We start from the raw sequence: 16,702 nt of genomic DNA, 5'->3' as shown, positions 1-16,702 counted from the left end.
ACAGGGTCAGGCCCGCGGTTCGGCCAGTGATGGCCTCGACAGAGCCCCTCCGCCGGCCTCTCTTAAGGCTGATTCACCTGCAGCTGAGCAGACCCCCGCGACTCCCACACTGCAGATGCATCGCGGGTCCTGGCCGGGCAGCCTCTCCAAGGTTGATGGGAACATCCTGATTCACCATCCCCTGCTGTTTGCTTCCGTTGGCACATCGCTCTCATTCCAGAGGTAATGGCTGGGAGGTACCGGGGGCAAGCAGCACCAGCACGCGCTGAGGCTGAGAGTGTGTTTTGAAGAGGATAAAAAGTGCATGAAGTTTCAAGTTTGCAGAAGGGACACAGTTCACAGATGGAGCAGATTTTAAAAAGCAAAGAGCAATGGGGAGGGAGTCAAACACATGTGAATGTGCTTGGCCAGCGTCACCGTTTGCTGCTCACACTCCAGGGAAGTGGCCCTGCCTCGCCATCAGCTCTGAACCCAAGGGGATTAGAGGAAGAGGAGCTGTCAGAGTGGCGGGGAGGGCAGTGGGAGCGCCTTTGAGTGGTGGTCCTGGGTTGAAGGCTTGCTAGCACAGTTCCTGCCTGGGCTTGAATTCTGGCCCTTCCACCTACCAGCTGGGTGACCTTGGGCAAGTCACTTAACCTCTCTGTGCCTCATCTGCGAAATAGGGATAGCAATCATCACGCCTACCCATCGATGGTGGTGAGGTCAAATGCCTTGATCCATGTAAACAGGATCACAGTACCTGGCGTGTAGTCATCGCTCAGTAAATGTCTGTGGTTATTATAGCCAGTGCTCGGAAGCATTTGTGGCCAAGGCCAGATCTGAACCCAAAACTCCTGCATCCAAGTCCAGTCCTCTGAAAATCAAAAATATTAAAAAAAAATTTTAAGGATACGTAAGAAAAAAAAAAAGACTTTCAGAGGCAGAAGTTAGGGACTCAAGAGACACCTGCTGAAGACCAGCACATTGAGAGGCCTCTACCCCCAAACTGGAGCCATTCTCATCTGAGAGTAGCCGAGGTGGGGCCTGCCCTGTGTCCCCCTTCCTGTGCTGAAGAGACCTGTCCGCATCAGGACGCAAAAGTGCGTGCTGGAAACTTGGGGCCTTGCTCATGGAGAGAAAGCTTCTGGCTTGGTGTCCAGAGAAACTTCACACACACACACACACACACACACACAGCAGCCAACCCGCACGCTGGGCAGATTTCCTCTCCTTTCCCAGGCAGCCACCTGGACCTATTTCAATGTAAAGGGAAGCTGCTCTGAGGCGTGGCTCAGTTGCCTGTCTGTAGGTCGCTGGCCAGCTGCCTTCACCTAGATTACCCTCGAACTTTGTTTAAGCCTCATGCGCAAGCAGTGTGGAAATAAAGACCACCCAGATGAGATCACCCAAATAGAGGCTATTTATTCAGAGCCTGCTCTAGCAAGGCAGTTAGTACCATCACTTGCTTTCGGCAGAGACTCCAAGGCAGACTGAGGAGTGGGAAGACTTTCTAGTGGAAAACAGGGAAGGCTTCAGGGATGCCCTGATTGGAGGCCGTGGGCAGGGGGAGCTGCAGGTCGGCTAACTTGAAGAGGGACATCCTATGTGCTTGGTTAGGGGAGCATATTTGACTTTCTCTGGTTGGTCTAGAGTTGAAAGCGGGGACAAAAAATAGTGAAGCTGGCAGTTATGGTCAAGTCCTGACCATTCTGGGCTGATTGCTGCAGATGTTGTGGTTTGACTTCCTGAGCTGATGGCTGCAGAGGTTGTGGGTCAGAGTTCTGTTGTCATAGATGTCTGGCCATTGTCTGTTTGTATATTCCGTCTCTCAGCAGTGAGACAGTATTAGCTCTGTTTCTTGAAAGGAGCAGGTTGAGTCACAAAGGTAGAATGAGTCTCATCTACCTAACATGGGAGCCCTAACTCTGCTTTGGCAGTGAAATGTTTCTCCACTTTCCTCTCTCAACATTTTCTAGGGTGACAGTTGTCTCAATCCCACCTCTGGCTGAGTGTAGGTCCATCAAGCGGGAGGGAGGGAAGGGACACTTTAGCCAGAAGGCAGAGCAAAGGCTGTTAAAGTGAAAAATGGTTGAGTCCAGGGGGGGCAGCATCACTTGATAAGAGTATCCTTGGAAAGAACTGAGAAAAAGAGGAGAAAATTCAAGAAGTCAAAGGAAGACAAATGTATTGGTGATCTTAAGAGAAATATCTGAATCATCTGAAGCCATACTCCCTCTTCCAAAGGCCTAAATCTTGCTCAGGACACATCTGCATTCCCATGCCTGCTGAATATGCCAGGCATGAAAGTTGATGATAGGCCCCCAACTTCCTCTCTCCCACGCTAGGTTGGAAGCACCTTAGAAAGGTCATAAAAGATATAGAGAAAGGCACAGGGCCCAGATGGTTTTATGGGAGAGTGCTGTCAAACCTTTGAGAAGTACATGATTCCTATGTCAGTTGTTCCGGATCATTAAAACGATGAAAAAAATTTATTTCATGAGCTCTGCTTAACTTTAATAGTAAGACAGCCATGGAGCACACAAAAAAGGAAGACCTTAGACCATATATCAATATATATGCAAAGATTCTAAATAAAATATTAGCAAATTAAACCCTATCATTCCTAATATACCTCAGCCAAATAGTTTTAGTCTTGAAATGTAAAGATGATTCAGCATTAGAAAATAAATGAGAAAAACTGTATGTTCTATAGACATTAAGGCATTTAATAAAATTCAATCCCTACTTTAGATTTTTGAAAAATTCTTTCAGTAAGCTAAGAATAAAAAGAAATTAACTTGACTTAATGAAAGACATTTATCAGAAACTATTTCTTTAACCCTAATAATAGTCAGTGGTGAAACTCCAGAGGTGTTCTCTAATTAAAGTCAGGAATAAGATGAGGATACTTGCTGTTGTAGCTATTATTCATCTTTCCTCCAGAGATCCCAACCAAAGTAGTAAGATGACAAAAATAATCGAAGATAATATAACATGCACACATACATATATACATTGTGCAACAAAAATTATTATTATTTGAAAATATTATTTTTACTTAAAAACTCTGATATGCATCTAGAAACCTATCTAGAAAAAAATCTAATCAAGAAAAATAACTCATTCTCAATAGCAGTAAAAATTATAAAGTATCTTATAAAATGAGTTTGTTGAAGAAAACTTTCATATTTTACTAGAAGTTATAAAAAAACAAATGGATTGATAAACCATATCCCTGAATGAGAGCACTCAATATTGCAAATGAGTCAAAATCCTACTAATTAATCTATAAATTCATTACAATCCCAGTCAAAACACCAATGGGATTTTTGAGGACAATGGGAGGGGGGTGGCATGCTTCATTGACACTATCATGTTAAAGAAAAATGCACAAAAATAGCAAAGAAGGGAATTAAAGTAGAAAAAAAAATGAGAATTTGCCCTACCAAATAGCAAAATAATAACATAACTTTAATTAAAACAATGTTATATTGATGCCAGAACTGAAAGAAAAAATCAGTAGAACAGAAGAGAGTTTACAAATGGACCTCAGTACATGTGGAAATTTAGTATATTGCAAGAGTATACTTTCAGATCAGTTGAGAAAGAATAGACTGTTGACTAATGGTGTTGGAACAACTGACTACTTTTGAGGGGGAAGAGTAAAATTTAAGTTAGATCCCTAACCTCACCAAATTCTCAAATATAAATTTTATATAGATTTAGAGTAAATGTAAAAGAAATGCTGTATAAATACTAGAAAAAAACATAGGAGATTATTTCAATAATCTTGAAATAGTGACAGCCTTTCTAAGAAAGCATGAAACTCAGAAGATTTAAAGGGAAAGATAAACAGATTTGACTGCATGGAAATTAAAATTCACCACTTGGCAAAAAACTCTGTAACCAAAGTCAAGAGACAAATGACAGGCTGGAAGAAAACATTTACAACATAGCTGACAACGAAAAGACTGATTACACTAATTAGATTCAAAGATCTCTAACAAATTAACAAGGGAAGAACAAACATCTCAAAAGAAAAAGACCACTCACAGGAAGTAAAATACAAATGACTAGTAAATAATTGGAAACATAACTTCATTAGGGATTAAGTGAAATGCAGTTTAAAAAATAGGTTTCCCTAAACCTTCCTGCACTGTTGGTGGGAATGTAAATTGGTGCAGCCATGTGGAAAATGGCATAGAGATTCCTCAAAAAACTAAAAATAGAGTTGCCATATGATCCAGAAATCCCAGTTCTGGTCATATATATGGACAAACTATAATTCAAAAAGATACATGCACCCCTATGTTCATAGCAGCACTATTCACAATAGCCAAGACATGGAAACAACCTATAGGTCCATCAACAGATGAATGGATAAAGAAGATGTGGTACCTATATACAATGGAATACAACTCAGCCATAAAAAGAATGAAATAATGCCATTTGCAGCAATATGGTTGCAGCTAGAGATTATCATACTAAGTGAAATAAGTCAGAAAGAGAAAGACAAATACCATATGATATCACTTATATGTGGAATCTAAAATATGACACAAATGAACTTATGTACAAAACAGAAAGAGACTCACAGACATAGAGAACAGACTTGTGGTTGCCGAGGGGGAGGAGGAGTGGAGAAGGGATGGATTAGGAGTTTGGGATTAGCAGATGCAAACTATTATATATAGAATGGATAAACAACAAGGTCCTACTGTATAGCACAGGGAACTATATTCAATATCCTGGGATAAACCATAATGGAAAAGAATATGAAAAAAAATATATATATATGTATAACTGAATCACTTTGTTGTACAGCAGAAATTAACACAACATTGTGAATCAACTCTACTTCAGTAAAATAAATTTAAAAAAATAGGTCCAGAGGTGATTCAGATATTAGAGTTATCAAACATGGTCTTTAAAATTCCTGTGAATACTATGTTTAAGAAAATAGATGACAAAGTGAAGAATTTTATCAAGGAAATGTATTTTTTTTTAAAGAGTCAAATGGAGATTCTAGGATTAAAAAACATAATAAAGGAAAATTAAAGGGTAGGTTTAATAGCAGATTAGAGATATCTGAAGAGAGAAATAGTAAATAGTAAGCCAGTAGAGAATACCCAGATGAAACATGAAGAAAGGAAAAAAAAAATGCAGAAGAAATTTAAGAGACATGGGATATAGCAAAAGGTTTAACATATATGTAATTGGAACTCTGGAAGGGAGAGACAGTATGGCACAGAAACAATATTTGAAGAGAAAATAACCAAGTATTTAACCAAAAATACTGATAAAAGACATCAAACTAGATGAGAAGCATCAAGAAGCTCTATGAAATCCAAGTAAGGTAACTACAAAGAAGACCATGCATAGGTAAATCATAGTAAAACTGCTGTAAAGCAAAAATAAAGAGAGGGCTTCCCTGGTGGTGCAGTGGTTAAGAATCCGCCTGCCAATGCAGGGGACACGGGTTCAAGCCCTGGTCCGGGAAGATCCCACATGCCGCGGAGCAACTAAGCCCATGTGCCACAACTACCGAGCCTGCGCTCTAGAGCCTGCAAGCCACAACTGCTGAGCCCATATGCCACAATTACTGAAGCCCGTGTGCCTAGAGCCTGTGCTCCACAACAAGAGAAGCCACCGCAATGAGAAGCCTGTGCACTGCAACAAAGAGTAGCCCCCGGGCTTCCCTGGTGGCGCAGTGGTTGAGAATCTGCCTGCCAATGCAGGGGACGTGGGTTCAAGCCCTGGTCTGGGAAGATCCCACATGCCGCGGAGCAACTAGGCCCGTGAGCCACAACTACTGAGCCTGTGCATCTGGAGCCTGTGCTCCGCAACAAGAGAGGCCGCGATAGTGAGAGGCCCGCACGCCGCGATGAAGAGTGGCCCCGTTCGCCGCAACTGGAGAAAGCCCTTGCACAGAAATGAAGACCCAACACAGCCAAAAATAAATAAATAAATAAATAAAAGAATTAACTAAATGTAGATCAAAACATAAATCTCTAAGAGTAGCCCCCGCTCTAGAAAAAGCCCGCGCACAGCAACTAAGGCCCAGTGCAGCCAAAAATAAATAAATAAATAAATAAAAGAAATCAACTCCTTTAAAAAAAAATAAATAAATAAAGAGAAAATCTTAAAAGCTGACAAAGGAAAAAAAACACATTCCCTTTAAAGAAGTAATATTAAGAATGACAGCTGACTTCTCAAAATAAATAGTGGAAGTCAAAAGACATCTTTAAACATTTAAAAATAAAAATTAAAAAAATTTAATTAAAAGTTTGAGTTAAATGTTAATTTAAAATTACATATGTGTGTGTGTATATATATATGTATGAATGTCTTCATTAAAAGACAAAGATGATCAGATTGGATTAAGGAAAATAAAATTTAATTTCATGCTGCTTACAAGAAAGTACAAAGAGTGAAAAAGATATACCACTGCAAAAAGTTATACCCCTTTCTTTTTTATATTCTTCAAAGTCTCTACACTTAACTCATAATGCATCTTGTATTAGTTATGGAAAACAGTGTTTTAAAAGATTTATGGTTGCCATTATAATTAAAGGCAGGAAAAACTCCCTCATCTAATCAAAGTTTCTACATATACAGAAGCCTAAAAACATGGGGGACTCATCCCTTGCTTTTCCGGGGTGGGTGGGGCGGGCATCGTAGACAGACGCTGTGGGTGTGGGTTGGGCAGGCAACCCTGGCTTGCACACAGCCCTCCCCACCGTCCTGGAACACAACCTGCTCTTGCCGAGGACCCCTGGAGCTCTACTGATAAAATGACCCCTGGGACACAGTCTTCTTTCCACAAGGCTTATACCACTCAGGATGTACAAGTTTGGAAATAATAGGTTTTTTGAAAAACCTTTTGTGTTTCCTTTATTGAAGCAGTAATGATATGCTCATTGTGGGCAAAAGTAAAAGCCACTATAAGCTAAAACAATTTAAAATTACCCTTAATTTCACCATCCGGAGAGCACCACAGTTAGCCTTTTGCTGTATCACCTTCCAGACTGTTTTCCCTGCATGGGTACATCAGTATGCAAAGTGAGGTCACACTGTGCATATTGTTTTGGAACCTGCTTTTTTTCACCTGCCAATAGGTCATGAGTGTCGTGGGAAGAAGAGTATTCGGGAAATGACAGCAATTCTCACGGGAATCACAAGTAGATTGCAATGAGGTTGCTGACTCATCTGCCTTGGCCAAAACCACTTTCCTTTAAATGCCTTCGAGATGAATGCAGACACTCTTAAATTATAGTTTTCTAGTTTTAATAAGCCCATGATTTTCTTTGTTGCCATGGGTGCATGTTTTTACTTGTTCAAGATTAATATATTTTATTACATTAGGGTGAGTCTAAATATACCAGTAATGTGAGCTAATTGCTCACTCAGATCATAGAGAAATTATTTTATGGAGCTTAAAGAGAATTTAGCAATGCTTTTAGTCCAATCCTCTATTTTATGGGTCAGAAAATTGAGGTCCATGATAGACAGAAATGGACTTTGGTCATAAAGCTTGGGCAAATGACACATGTTAAGAACCCAGAAATGGTTTGCACATTTTCCAAATGCTTTTGCCTTCTGGGAATAGTGTAACCAGAAAGATATGAGAATGTTGTAACACTGTGACAAGATAGGGATGTGAACACCCAATTAACGGCCACTCCCATCTGAAACCTCCTTTCCATTGCAGGAATCCGTGCAACCACAGTAGAACCTCCAGTCATGTGGGCTGATGACGGAATAGTATCCCTGGGCTGGTCTGGGGTCCAGTGAGGTTAGGGCTAATGGAAAGTAAAGAAGGAGGGTGTGCTGAGGATGAAACTGGGGAAGTCAAATTACAGTCAGATCCAGGGAGAAGCCAGTGATCAGGAGCTTGTAACCACAGAAACAGAGTGGGAGGTGAGGGGCAAGGCGAGGCCAGAGGGAAAAGTATCTTTTGGACGCTGGAAGTATCTTTCTGAGAATGGTTTTCAATGAGTTGTCCTCAAACAGCAGCAGCACCACCACCACTTGGGCCCCATCCCAGAGCTACTGAATCAGAAGCTCTGGTAAACAACTATCTTTTTTTTTTTTTAACAAGCCTGTTGGGTGATTCTGATGCACATTTAAGTTTGAGAACCACTGGTCCAGCACAGTGTTTGCACATTTTAAAATACCCATATCCGGGCCCTACCCTCCTTCAAACATTCTGATTCGACTGTTCTGGGCTGGGATCATTTCTCTCCCCCAAGGTTTCCAGGTGTTTCTAATGTGCTGCCAGAGATGAGACCCACTGATGTGGGCAAACGAAAGAGAGTTGGACTGGCCTCTGCTGGGGTTTCCACTCTGGTTTCTCTGGGGTAACTTTCACCTGGTACCCCCAGGGACAGATGGGTGATGGGGAGAAGGGTGGCTTGTCCAGAAGCTTTTCCCCTGAGGTTCTTGGCCTTTCCTGTGACTTCTTTCCTTTAACCTGTCCTCCGCAGAGCAGCACAGGCAATTTTAAAGGGGATGATTTCTCTTTACAACCAAGAGAATAATGCAGCAATTACAAAGTGGCTTGTTGTCCTCACGTCTCTTCATCAATTTCCTCCTGGCTCCCTATCTTCTACTTCCTTCCAGGCAGATAGATTTTCCTTTGACTTAAATATATGGGGCTAGATGTAGTATCGGGGAGAAGAAAGGAGGTATCCAGGGTGGGGACAACTTCCTAGAAGATAAACACCACTCTAATTGCTCTAATTGCATGAAGGTGGGGTAGAAGTGGTATGAAATCAACCATGCAAATAATGAGTGGTAAGTTACTGTGTGATTTGGTCTGCAACAATATAAAAATCACACCATTTTCATCAAGGTAGAAAATATAAATTGAAGAAAATCTGGACACATTTTGTTATGGCTCAGTGTCGAGGACAATGAGTTATGCCAGCTCCAGCCAGCTGGTGCTTATTGCCTGTACAGGATTGTTTGTGTTCATCAATGTGCACACAGAATTTACAAATCAGGGTACACAAATATCTTGCTCTCCTTCAGCATTTTGATCTTCAGTAGTGATTGGTTGTAGTTTGTGTTTCTTAATTATTTGAAAATTCTGTGAAAACAGAAGTACATCCCCGCCTCCCCCTGCTCCCAGCAATCTCAGTGGATCCACATCTTCAGCGGCATCTGTACCGATCTCTCTCATTTTCTCTTTCTACTTTTTGATCTCCCCAGATATCTTCCACTCTCCCTGTCTTCATTCCACCTGGCTCAGAATCTCTGGAGAGATTCAGGAGGAGGCTCCAGTGTTCCAGGCTTAGGAGAAGCAATCATACCCCAGAAAGCAAGTATTCAGAACAAAGGACAGCAGCCCACAGGTTCTGCCCTACGACCTTCTTCCCCCGTTCTGATCACACTAAACACCCAGGCCTTGCTTCTCTGCCTTTTCTTCCTAGTGCATTTTGCTTCCACACCAGGCCTAAGCTAAATCCTCTCTCACTTCTGGGGATCCACAGAAAGAAACCCCCTTTTCCATCTGAACCTCAGAGGACAGTTTCAACTGCCTTACTAACAACTACACCCCATGAACTCCTATCTCATGAGCTCTACCCTCAGAAATATTTTGAGCTTCTGTCTCCTTGGTCGTTGGTTTTATTACTATTCTGGGGCCAATGACTCCAGCCCGTCCTCTGTCATCCAGTCCTTTTTAGTTTTTTACAGTCTCTTTTCCTAATTCTCAACAATGCTCAACAAATATTTATTGGCTGTTTACTATTTGCCAGACCCTGTCCCTGCTTCAGGGCACACAGTGCAATAGTGAGCAAGACAGACGTGGTCCCTGCCGTGGTGGAGATCACTGTCTACTGGGGTCTGTTGACAGACGCTAATAAGCAAATACAACACAGGAGGTGATGGGCATCATGATGGCACTAACCCGGAGCTCAGGGACGTGCTCCCAGAGGGACTCCTATAGGAAGTGATGTTTAAGCTGAGAGTTGAATAATGAGTAGGAATTGGACAGATGAAGAGAGTTGGGGAATGGTGGTGAAGAAGAGTGTATCGGGAAGAAGGAACAGAGAATGCAAAAATCTGCCAATGAGTCAGAGCAAAGAGGTTGTTAGGAAATGGGAGAAATTGTTAAGGCTGGAGCACAGGATAAAAGTGGGGAGTAATGAGTCTGGAGAAGTAGGCAGGGGTCCTCATATCGCCAGTTGTATTTGATATCTGCATATCAAATTACCCCCAAATTTAGCAGCTTAAAACAACAAACATTCATTATCTCACTGCTTCTATGGGTCAGGAATCTGGATACAGCTTAGCTGGGTGCTTCTGACTCAGGGTGTCTCATAAGACTGTAATCAAGGTGTTGGACCAGGGCCTGCTGTTTCACCTGAAGGCTTGACGGGGGTAGGGTTTGAGGGATGGGGAGATGAGAGTGGAAAAGGAGGCAGGGGGTCTTGAAAACCAAAGGTCTTGAAAACCAAATTAAGAGTTTTGATTTCATCCCTTTAGCAGAGCTTCTCAAACTAATGTGCTTGAGGATCATCTGGGGATTTTGTGAAAGTGCAGATTCTGAATCAGCGCATCTGTGGCAGATCCCAAACACCTAGGTTTCTAATAATCTCCCACACGATACTGATCTTGCTGAGGACCATACTGAGTAGCAGTCTTAGATCCCTGCTGTCCCATGTGGTAAAGACCAGCCACGTGTGGCCACTGAGCACCTGCAGTGTGGCTGGCAAGACTGAGGAGCGAGATTTTAAATTTTCTTTAATTTTTGTTCATTTAAACTTAAGATTTAAAACATACTCAAGTTGTTTTTTTTTAAATTTATTTTGTTGAAGTATAGTTGGTTTACAATGTTGTGTTAATTTCTGCTGTACTGCAGAGTGATTCAGTTCTACATGTGTATACATATATATTCTATTTCACATTCTTTTCCATTATGGTTTATCCCAGGATATTGAATATAATTCCCTGTGCTATACAGTAGGACCTTGTTGTTTATCCCTTCTATATGTAATAGTTTGCCTCTGCTAATCCCAAACTCCCAATCCATCCCTTCCCCACCCCGCTTCCCCCTTGGCAACCACAAGTCTGTTCTCTATGTCTGTGAGTCTCTTTCTGTTTTGTACATAAGTTCATTTGTGTCACATTTTAGATTTCCACATATAAGTGATATCATATGGTATTTGTCTTTCTCTTTCTGACTTACTTCACTTAGTATGAGTATCTCTAGTCGCATCCATGTTGCTGCAAATGGCATTATTTCGTCCTTCTTTATGGCTGAGTAATATTCCGTGGTATATAGGTACCACATCTTCTTTATCCATTCATCTGTCGATGGACATTTAGCTTGTTTCCAAGTCTTGGCTATTGTGAATAGCGCTGTGTGAACCTAAGGGTGCATGTATCCTTTTGAATTATAGTTTTATCTGGATATATGCCCAGGAGTGGGATTGCTGGATCATATGGCAACTCTATTTTTAGTTTTTTGAGGAACCTCCATACTGTTTTACACCGTGGCTGCACCAATTTACATTCCCACCAACAGTGTAGGAGGGTTCCCTTTTCTCCACACCCTCTCCAGCATTTGTTATTTGTAGATTTTTTAATAATGGCCATTCTCACCGTGGTACCTCAGTGAGGTGGTGCCTCATTGTAGTAAAACATACTCAATTTGTTATTTAAAAACTTTAAAAGTATGCTTGGATTAACTTGAGTACGTGACTTGACCATTTCAACTGTAAATTTTATGAAATCACAATCTAGGTGAAGTATTTCCGATGAGAATTTAGCATCTGAATTGAGAAGTACTTTAAGGGTAAAGTACACACCAGAATTCAAGGATTTAGTATGAAAAAAGAATATGAAATGTCTCATTAATTTCTGTATTAGTTATGTGTTGAAATGGTATTTTGGATACTTGGGTTAAATATAAATTATTAAAATTAAGTTTACCTGTTTCTTTTAACTTTTTAAAAATGTGGCTACTAGAAAATGTAAAATGACATGTGTAGTCCACATTGGTGGCTTGCATTCTATTTCTATTGGACAGCGCTCTCAAAGATGAAGGGAGGGGCTTCCCTGGTGGCGCAGTGGTTGAGAGTCTGCCTGCCAATGCAGGGGACACGGGTTCGAGCCCTGGTCTGGGAAGATCCCACATGCCACGGAGCAGCTGGGCCCGTGAGCCACAATTGCTGAGCCTGCGCGTCTGGAGCCTGTGCTCCGCAGCGGGAGAGACCGCGATAGTGAGAGGCCCGCGCACCGCGATGAGGAGTGGTCCCCGCTTGCCGCGACTGGAGGGAGCCCTCGCACAGAGATGAAGACCTAACACAGCCATAAATAAATAAATAAATTTTTTAAAAAATTAAAAAAAAAAAAAAGATGAAGGGAGACATTGTTGCTTAGCTTTCATCTAAGGAGAATTCCTGGGAGGGGCTCGTGGTTTCTCCACTGGAGAGTTGCTCATGCAATGATTCTCCCATTCCCCGTGTGTGGGCACATGAAGGTGTGGGGAATTCGTATCATGTGTCCTGGGACACCACCCTGGCTGCTGGAGAGAATGTTTATTATGAAGAGCCCTTGGCTCCACCTTTCCCTGGCCTGCATTGGTCCACAGGCTACGCCTTGCTGAGAAATGGTACTCATTCTCATTACCTTTCTAGCCTGGACAAGAAAAAAAAGGGATGTCTCTTTAAGACATGCAGCTCTAAGAGCTCATAGCCCAGGCTGTCACAGCTCACTTTCAGGTTCACCTGTAACCATGACAACACCATTGACGTAAGTTGCCATGGAACATAATTTAACCTGGATCAGATTTTTCTAAAAGAAAGAATGGAAGAACACTCAGCTTTGTCTCAGGGGACTATGGGAAATGGGATCTCCTGTGATACGCTCTTAACTACCATTTTCATTTAATTACTTTTGCTTGTGATTTCCCTGGGGAAGCGTTTCTGCCAGGAGCTATTTCCTGGGAAGGCTGGGAGTGTTTGCAGGGAATGGTTGGTGTTAGGGAATCCAGTGGTTCAGTGACCTTGAGCTGGTCCCTGGTAGGAAGATTTTCACCACATCCCCTCAAGTCCATCTTATTTCTTCTACCTAAGCTTTAATGGGGGAAATATCAGACTTATTACATTTCAGAACTGGAAGGTGCCCAGATGGGAAAGTAAGATGAGAGGAGTACGGGGTAGATCTGAACCCACTTGAGTTTAATTAATTAATTAATTTATTTATTTATTTATGGCTGTGTTGGGTCTTCGTTTCTGTGTGAGGGCTTTCTCTAGTTGTAGCAAGCGGGGGCCACTCTTCATCGCGGTGCGCGGGCCTCTCACTATCGCGGCCTCTCTTGTTGCGGAGCACAGGCTCCAGACGTGCAGACTCAGTAATTGTGGCTCACGGGCCCAGCTGCTCCGCGGCATGTGGGATCTTCCCAGACCAGGGCTCGAACCCGTGTCCCCTGCATTGGCAGGCAGGTTCTCAACCACTGCGCCACCAGGGAAGCCCCCCCACTTGAGTTTAGGTCTTGGGTCTATACAACCAAAATCAGGAGGCATAAAAAGCTGGGGGTGGGACATAAGTAGAAAGAGATACAATCAAAGAAATAATGGGAAGACACTGTGATATTAAATTTATATAGGAAATATCAGTAACTCATTACAGCATTTCTTTTGTTTCTTTCTAAAAAGAAGCATGTGTTTCCTAGCTTTATTTGCTGACAAGGTCTAGTAGCAATAAATGGCCTTCACGCCTGAATTGTAGTCTCCAAATACCATTTCCCACTCAAACTATTTCCTTGAGAAATGGTTGATTCCACACGAGAGGCAGAAAATGCGCCAGATGATGCTGGGACACGTGGTTATGCTGGAAAAGGAAGAAGCTGTCAAATATTAATGGAATCATAACAAAGGCACCCAGGGGTCAACTTGAGGGTCTCCCACTGGCTAAAAATGGAACAATTTTACCTAAGAAATTAATGCAATAGACTGAAATTAGAGTTGACTGAATTAAAATCCATCAATTTATAATGATACTTAAAAGAAGAAAACTTTACTTGTCAATCTTTGAATGTTGCTAGGGATCCCAACAAAGAAAGGGAAGGAATCAAAGCGTTTGTCTTGTCTCTCCTGAATGAACTGTTTTCAGGGTAACCGAATAGTTGATGAAAGTTCTTTGTGGAGAATTCCAGCTAATAGATGCAGATGGAAGGATACATTTAGTAAAGCTTTTAAAGTGATGTACTTAGGTACCAATCATTAATGGATGCTGAAACCATTGGGTGAAATGTTGGCAAGGAACTTTATAAGATGTAGATTGGTTGATAACACCTGAATCCACTGATCTTAGCATTACTAAAAGTGGAACAACCAGACATATGTGCCAGAAAGCAATCTTTGTCCCTGCAGGCCAGAGACACCCTTCCCCTACCTAGAGGCAGCAGGTGGCTGAGGCTGGGAAAACTCCTTTGACCCCTCAGACAGTATCAATGGAATCCCCCAATGACACTTGGATATACCAAGCTGGCCAAATTGTACCACAAAGTGTCTAAATATTAAATGGTCATTGGAACCACAGCCCACAAAGTTAGGCCAAAGACTAGTGTCATTATAAGAGAACAGAAAGAGGGATTTGGATACAGAGACACAGACAAAGAGGGGGAGAAGTCCAAGTGAAGATGGAGGCAGAGACTGGAGTGATGCGTCTACAAGCCAAGGAATGCCAAGGATTGCCAGTAACCACCAGAAACCAGGAGGGAGGCATGGACTTGCTCTCAGAGCCTTCAGAAGGAATGAACCCTACTGATACCTTGATTTTGGAATTCTAGCTTCCAGAACTTCGAAAGAATAAATTTCTGTTGTTTTAAGCCACACAGTTTGTGGTACTTTTTTATGGCAGCCCTGGGAAACAGGGATAAAAGATAGATGGTTCAGGAACCATGCCTGCCTAAGCTCGGTAACAGCCCCCTGTTTGTTGTTCTACTTCTCATGTCAACTTGGCTATACAAGTGATGAGAAGAGGCTGAGCTGATCATTGATGCAGAAAGAGACTTCATACATCCCCAAGGAATGGAATGATGGCTGCTACCAAAGATTGAAAAAGCAGGATGTGTCACTGGGCCCAGAAGTACAGGAGAATCCCAGGAGCTGTGCTGAGTCTGAGAAGGGGCCTATAACCCTCGGAGCGTGGCAAGGAGGTGGTGGGATTTCGCAGACCACGCGTTCTAAAGGCAACGCCTGCCCGCTCATCCACTCATGCAGGACCTACTGAGCATGAACCATGTGCCAGTCATAGCCACAGGTGCTGAAGCTGAAAAGTTGGGCAGGACAGCCTCCCTGCCCTCAGGGCCAGTTGTACTTTTCCCAGGCCTCTGCAGCTTGGAGGGGTGACATGGGACAGTGGATGGAGCCCACCTGTTCTGGGGGCAGCATCTCGCCTGGATGCCCAGGTTGTTTCTGCGGCCCTTTTCCCACAGCTGATTCTCCAGCGTCCTGTCCGCACTCAGAGACCTCTTACGTCCCTGCAACAATTTTCCATTTGCTTCTGCCAGTCAGCTTGGGTGTCTGCTATTTTAACTGAATCGGGATCTGAACACAGGCTTGGGCGAACAGGGAAGGAATGGGAGAACACCCAAAGAGGGTAGGCCTAGGAAGCCAAGCCCCAAAGCACGAGAAAGAGCTGGCAAGGGGACAGAAGGGCAGGGGGCCTCCGGGGAGAAGGGGCAGCACGTGCGGAGACCTGGAGGTGAGAGAGAGCCTGGCTCAGTTAGAAAGCGCAAGCAGAGGTTGTGAGAAAAGATTTTAATGTTTATAAAACGGACCCCCGGGGTCTGTTTGCTGAAACCCCAGAGCACAAGGTGTGGGAGGAGCACAGAGCTCTGTGGGTTTATCTATGAAGTCCCTTCCAGCTTCTAGAAATGAGACCCTCAGTCAACGGCTGAGCACCAGTCCTGAGCTGCCCTCCTTGGAAGCTGTGACTGCAGCTGGTCACTCTCAGTTAGGGGGGTGTATTCATTCGTGTTCCTGTTCCCCTGGGGCAGAGGAGGCAAAGCTGAAACGGAGTATGAGGTGATGGGATGGAGGACGTGGGTGTGGGGATAAACACCAGCGCAGGGTCCAGAGCAGGTGGGATGACAGGGGGCACACGGCCTTCAGTGGCTGACACAGGCAAGAGGCGTGGGATCCAGGTGACTCTACAGGAGGCAAGGACCTTGGAATTTCCAAGGATAGGGGACCATCAGGTATCAGAGGACACAGCAGTGGGAGATGCACCAGCTCACACTGTGACAAGAAGCAATCAGAGTTGTGTTGTTCACGGCCCTCCTTCTTTTTCCTCTGGAAATCCTTCTGTGTGTCTGGGGTGCTCCTTACCCAAATTCTGGCAACACCTGCCGTTTACTGCCTGCAGCCCTCTCCTGGTGGCCCTTGGAACTACAACCACTGCAACCCTAGGCTTATTCTTCAGAGGATGAATAATAAGCTGTTGGCAGAGGCAGGCATCCAATGGGAGGGTGTCAGAGCCTGAAGGGGTAATTTTGTTCAGCCAGCACATTTTACAGATAAAGAAACTGAGGCCCACCGGGGGCATATGACATATCCTGGGTCTTAGGCCACATTAATGGACTTGAGCTTCCTCATCTACAGTCACAGATGATCTCCATGGCCCATCATCCTCTGCAAACCTGGAAAACGGGCTGCCCCTGGGAAGGCACCCTTAGAGTTTAACTACAGATATTATGGAAACTTGT

The sequence above is a fragment of the Balaenoptera ricei genome, chromosome 11 (genome assembly GCF_028023285.1).
Source record: "Balaenoptera ricei isolate mBalRic1 chromosome 11, mBalRic1.hap2, whole genome shotgun sequence".
NCBI lineage: Eukaryota > Metazoa > Chordata > Mammalia > Artiodactyla > Balaenopteridae > Balaenoptera > Balaenoptera ricei.
The sequence above is the reverse complement of the archived record's forward strand: the minus strand, read 5'-3'. Positions refer to the sequence as shown.